This window comes from Crocodylus porosus, unplaced genomic scaffold, assembly GCF_001723895.1.
Source record: "Crocodylus porosus isolate Cpor-Errol unplaced genomic scaffold, CroPor_comp1, whole genome shotgun sequence".
NCBI classification, from domain to species: domain Eukaryota; kingdom Metazoa; phylum Chordata; order Crocodylia; family Crocodylidae; genus Crocodylus; species Crocodylus porosus.
Window position 1 is genome coordinate 7838386 of NW_017728951.1, and position 6050 is coordinate 7844435.

Genomic DNA, 6050 nt, shown 5'->3' on the forward strand with positions numbered 1-6050 from the left:
TTCCCCCAGATCCTGGTGGTCACCCCTGATAAACTTATAGGTGGCCATCAGATCACCCCTGAGCCTACGCTTTTCCAGGCTAAAAAGCCCCATGACTCTCAGCCTGTCGTCGTAAGGTCTGTTTTCCTGACCTCTGATCATGTGCATGGCTCTTTTGTGGACTCAAGCTTCTCCACATCCATTTTGAATTGTGGAGCCCAAAACTGGATCAATTTAAGTTAGTTTGTGGTCTCTGGAGTAAAGCCTTAAAGCAGCAGTTCCCAAACTGTGAATCGCAACCCCAAATGGGGTCACAATATCAGCGAATCGGGTAGCGATAAACAGGGATTGGAGAGGAGAACAGACGATGCATTGGAGGGGTGGGGAAATGGCCAAGGGACAGGGGAGCAGAAGCAATGCAGCAGAGGAGGTTATGGGCGATACGGCAGAGAGGGCATGTGCCCCCCCTTGAGAATTCTGCACCCAAAGCAGGGGGTGGGGCTGCAGCCAGGCTGGACCAGCTCTGAGCGGGAGCCACCTCCACATGGGAGGAAGTGCCACACTGCCATGACTGCCAAGGTGAGGTGCAGCAGCATAGAGTTGTGCAATGCTCAACTCCCACACCAGGTCCCTTCTGCTGGGCTACAGAGACCCCCAGGGGGAGGGCAACAGGGTGGGGAGCCCCAAGCCTGCAACAGGCAGCTCACATCTTCCCCTTCTTCCTATCCCCACCCCACCCACAGGCCCTGCTCTGGCTGTACTGTCTGCAAGGGAAGGGAAAGGGGAGCTGGGCTGCTCTGGCCACAGCAGCCACTCCCTCCCACGAGTGGGAGCCAGGGCTCAGGGACTGATGAGGGAGGCAGGGGGCTGCAAACCCTGGTCCTGGAGCACCTGAGGAGGTGGGCTGCAGGTGGGTGCAAAGTGAGGGGCCCCTGGGGGGTGGAGGACTGTGAGGTGGGAGTGTGGGGCCATGCTGAGGAAATGGGGTCATGACAAGGAAGAGTTTGGGAAGCACTCTATTAAGGTATGGTGATACAAGGATTTGGAAATCAGGAATTCAGCAGTCTAAGCAGCTACAAACAGCAGACTTTTGTACAATTATTTACATTTTCTCTTTGGTTAATGCAGCCAGTATTTAAAATAACACGCTCTGTATCCTTTTATATGTAATTTATAAGATGAGATGTTAGAAATTATTAGGGGCTCTGTACTTTCCTCTAACAAGTGGCTTGTGCTTCTCTGAACCATTCATATTTACCTAATAAAAGTGTAAATATTTGCCATCATGACATTTAATTCTCTTTTAAGCTAGCCTTGTCTCTATGCAGTTATTAAAGCAAGCCCCCTCAGTTACAATGCAAATAGTCTCTTAATACAGGTCTCCCTCGCTTTATGCAGTAGATGCATTCCTGAAAAACTGTGCATAACTCAAATTCACATAAAGGAAACCTACTTTACAAGGTAACAAATAGGGATTTATTCCAAGACCTCAACTGCATCGGCAGCAGGTAAGTCTGCTGGGGCAGGAAGGCGCTGGGCTCTTCCCAGCAGGGGGCTGGGTCAGGCTGCGCTTGGGGCGGGCAGCAGCAGCGACACTGGGAAGGGGGATACAGGGGGACTGCAGCCACCCCAAAATTCACTGTAACTCCTGTCCCAGTGCCACCACCACATGCCTCAAGCACAGCCCAACCCAGCCCTTGCCTCCACTGGGAAGAGCCCAGCCCCAGGGGCTGGGGTGAGTGGAGCCTTGATCTGCCCCACCACCAGTGGTGAGAGAGGGAATGGAGCTGGGCCTGGGGTTGGGGCAGAGGCAGGCACTGCAGAGCTGGGGCAGGGCAGGGGGCATGGCTCCTGCTGTTATGGGCTGCTGCTGTAGACGGGCTGGGGGCCAACAGGGTGTTGGGCAGCGTTGCACTTGGAGTGGGCAGCAGTGGTGCTGGAAGGGGGTGGGGTTGGGAGGCTATGGTGAATTTTGGAATGGCTGTAGCCCAACCCCCATAGCCCTCTCCCAGCACTGCCCACCCTCAATACAGCCCGGCTTAGCCCCTGCTGGGAAGAGCCTGGCATGGCCCCAAGCCCACATCAGCAGCCTGGAGCAGCAGGAGCTGCGCCCCCCATCCTGTACCCAACAGCCAGGGCAAGCGGTGACAGTGCTGGGAGGGAGATTATGTGGGGGCTGCAGCCACCCCAAAATTGGTTGTAGCCCCCCCCGCATAGTCTCCCTTCCAGCACCGCCATCATCCACTCTGAACACAGCACAGCCCAACCCTCCTGCGGGGAAGAGCTTGGCCCCAGGATCTGGGGTGAGTGGGGCCTTGATCTGCCCCCACCCCCACCAGTGGTGAGGAAGAGAGTGGGGCTGGGGCCCAACCCGCAGCAGCAGCCCGTAGCAGCAGGAGCCATGCCACCCATCCTGCACCCCCACCCCACCTGTACAGAGCCTGCCTCTGCCCCAGTCCCACTCCCTCCCTCACCACCAGCAGGTGTACAGATCAAGGCCCTATTCACCCCAACCCTACCTGTTCCTATCTGTGGCCCACTCCCTCCCTCATTGCTGGGGCCTCGATCTGCCACCCCACCAACAGCCCTTTCCCCTGCCCCCACATAATTACCTGCTGCCAATTGCATGAGAGTGAATTTACCTTACATACAACGAATTTGGGGTATAAAAAGGGTCATTGCATAAGAGCGAATTTGCATATACAGAACCCACATAAAGTGAGGGAAACCTGTACTTTAGGAGATAGGAAGGAAAAGTGCTTAGTGCCTAAATTAATCAGAAATAGTGGGTTCTCTTATAGCTTTGCCACAGATTTTCACTTCTGTCTCTCAGCAGGCATGTCTACACATGCTATTAATACATATTAGGCTTTCTGAGCAGTAAAATACTGCGCAGTAAGCATTCCCAGGAATGTATCTACACATGCACCCTCTTGGACACAAGTTTGCTTCTCATGGCAGCAGCCTGTCCAGGGCTGCTCCTACCCAGCTCTGCCTCCTTGCAGCTGCCAGAGGGAGCTCCATGCCAGGTGGGGCTGGGAGAACTGTGCCAGCTGCAGAAGCAGCTCTCTCTCTCCCTGCCCTGTGTTCATGGGGACTCATCAACATGCACACAGAACTGGGAGAGCTGTGGGGCTGCAGGTGCCTCTCAGGCCTGTGCACTTGGGGACCCTTACAAAATTGCTCCTGGTCAGCATCTACATGTGCTGTGCTGTGCTGTGCAGTAGCCACCACACAGTTAATTTACTACCCATATCAACAGGTAGTAACCAACCATGCGTTGACTATTTACTGTGCAGTAAATGCAGCACTTGTAGATGGTGATGCTTTACTACACAATAGATTAGTCTATTTAATGTAGGCATGCCCAATTTCTCAAGTTAGCAGAGATGCTTTTCTGTTGACTGACTACTATTTTTCAGTCCCACTCCCCTTAAAAATTGTGAAATGTTGCTAAACCAAAAACAAATGGCTTCTGTGTCTGCCTTGGATGGGGCCGCCTTTCAATACCAAAGTAAAGTGATCCATCTGTTTCTAGGTTTTTACTAAAGAGAAATGCTGGAGATTATATCCTATAGCCACTTGACAGTTTCAGCACTTGCTACCTTGACTTTCTCATTGATTGCTCTTTCTTTGTAGTCTGATTTGTGCCAGTTATGATATGTTATACGCATGTTGTGATCTCAAGAGGCTATTTTCAGTAGATAGAGTCAACTAAAGACACGCTTGCTACATTTGTTCTCTAGTACAATGTCATGAGGATTTAAAAGAATTTAGAAGTAGCAAAAAAGAGAGATCTATCTCTGAACATATCATTACCCAATTTGGTGTTTAATTACTATGGAACTTTTTCATTTAATTAAGTTATTCTTCATTTAAAATAACAAGAATGTAAGTTCTACTTATTTATGAAAACTTGAATTTATGCATTTGTTTACTTGTGACTTCAAAAACTATTTATAATAATTAATGTATTGGCAGTTGCCTCACTATCTGTAAAACTATCAGCTCCTCCACTGTAAGTTCCAGCTTGCATGGATAATAAGTACTTGCAATAAAATTTCTCTAATGTGAATGTTGAATACAGGTGCTTTATGATGTGTACAGTGTTTCTGTTTACAGATTTCAAGGGGCAAATCCTGGCAACATGTTCACCATTTACCCAGTGCAGATCCTATAGAATCTTCTTAGCCTTGACTAGCCTTAATATTTAATATCTTTTTTTTGCCACAGTGATCATATAAAATTATCTCAGTTTCCCCAAATGACTTTTGAACATTTTTGAAATGTTGGTTTAGTATCTTCTTTTCTTAGGATTTCTGTCATTTTCTAGTTACCTGTATATATTTTTACTTTAAAAACTGATAATACATATTGATTCCCATAATCCTCCCAGCACAGTGATGGGAATTTCAAGTGGCCTGCATTGCACTGTCCCACTACTGATGTCTGACTTCAGTGATAGCTGAGTTAGGCCAACCCTGCTTTCAAAAAATCTACACTTGTATCTTTTCTAGCTGACACTGTTGGTTTAATCATTCTGTCTTTCAGAAGTAAGCAGCAGAAAGTGCCAATTTTGACAAATGAATCAATCTGGCTTTCAGGCAGCTTTGCAAAATGGTTTTTGAAATAAATTGAGATCCTGAAAATGCTTGTATGTCATTTAACAAAACAATCTAGCAAATAAGTAACTTTTAGAAGATTTTCCTGACCAAAGAAGTTTCAAGATTCAGTATAAGCAATATTTTCCAGTAGGTGGTGCAAACCGTCTCAGTTTGAGCACAAAATGTAATTTAAGACTGTACTGTGAACATCATAACAAGATGCCTCTATTGTTTTTTCCTCATTTTATAAAGAATTTTGTTTTTACTTCACAGGAACATGTATTTCCTGCATAGATGTCTTTTTCTTGACCTCTCCTTCCTTCTGTGCAGTCTGAGAAGTGGCAAAATTCCTACGGAAATGGAGACAGGGTTTAGATAAATGTTAGGTTATTGTGAATTGCATAAGAAAAATGGTTTTTTTAAATACATTTTGTTGCATGTTTTCTTGTAAAAGAAACGTTTTATTCAAGTACTCAAGCATAGCATTATTTCTATTAATGACTGGGTGGCAGAGAGTTTATTAATGAACATAAAATAAACATAGAATCAGACAGTTTATAATAATTGCTTTTAAATTAAATTAATTAAAAATGAATACAATTAATAAAAACAAATAAGAGTAATTAAATAATAAGTGCTTTTAAATTAATGTACTGTTTTTTCTACCCTGGAGACTCGAATTGTATTGCAGTTTAGATTCTGCATAAATTGAATTTTGTAGTCATTTAGCGTTTTCATAGTAGATATTTGTCTACATAAAGTCATCTGCAGTCCCTGTTTAGGATTGGCTATAAAGTCTGGAAAGAAGCCTTCATAATCCTGGCTGGGATGCTGGAATAAGACAGAAACTAAACAAGTCCTAAACAGTTCCTAAGAGGATTTACATAAAGCCCACCGATTCCTCCAGAAGAAGAGACTATTAGTCCATTAATATCAACAAAGGGCATTCTGTCAGCATCAGTGGGCATTGGTTCTGGTCCTAGTGAATGCTATGGCAATGTCCAGGCAAAACAGATTAATTAAATAAACAACAGTCCTTTACATTGAAGTTGAGCAGTAAAGTCAGTTTAGTCTTGTATGAGAGTATTAACGGTATCTGAGAAAGTGCATATATATGTGACAAAGAGATAAAGCTTTGACCAATTCTTCCCAGACATATCTACATGAGACATTTACTAGAGCTGCCTAATTAGCTCCACCATAGAGTCTCAACATCTGCATGTGTGGCTGTTTTAGACTGCAGGAAATGAATTAACTCTGCCATGGGTTAGCCCTTGTAAATACAAGTACTATTATTTGGCAGAGTTCTTTAGTGCACAGCAATGCACACATAGACACAGAGGGCTGGCTGGGGCATAAGGGATGCTTCAGGGGCTGCCTGCCAGCTAGCTCCACACTGAAGCACCCTCATGCCCCAGCCAGCCACTCCATAGTACACTGAGCCAGGTCAGAGCAGCTATAGGCTGG

The 6050-nt window shown here is 45.8% G+C and overlaps 1 long non-coding RNA gene across 1 annotated transcript; it reads left to right on the top strand.

Annotated features, from left to right (window-relative positions):
- Positions 1-1445: 1445 nt before the first annotated feature.
- Positions 1446-4925, top strand: LOC109324369. Its single transcript, XR_002104916.1, has 2 exons — positions 1446-1487; positions 4857-4925. It is a non-coding gene; the product is annotated as an uncharacterized LOC109324369 (long non-coding RNA).
- Positions 4926-6050: the final 1125 nt, after the last annotated feature.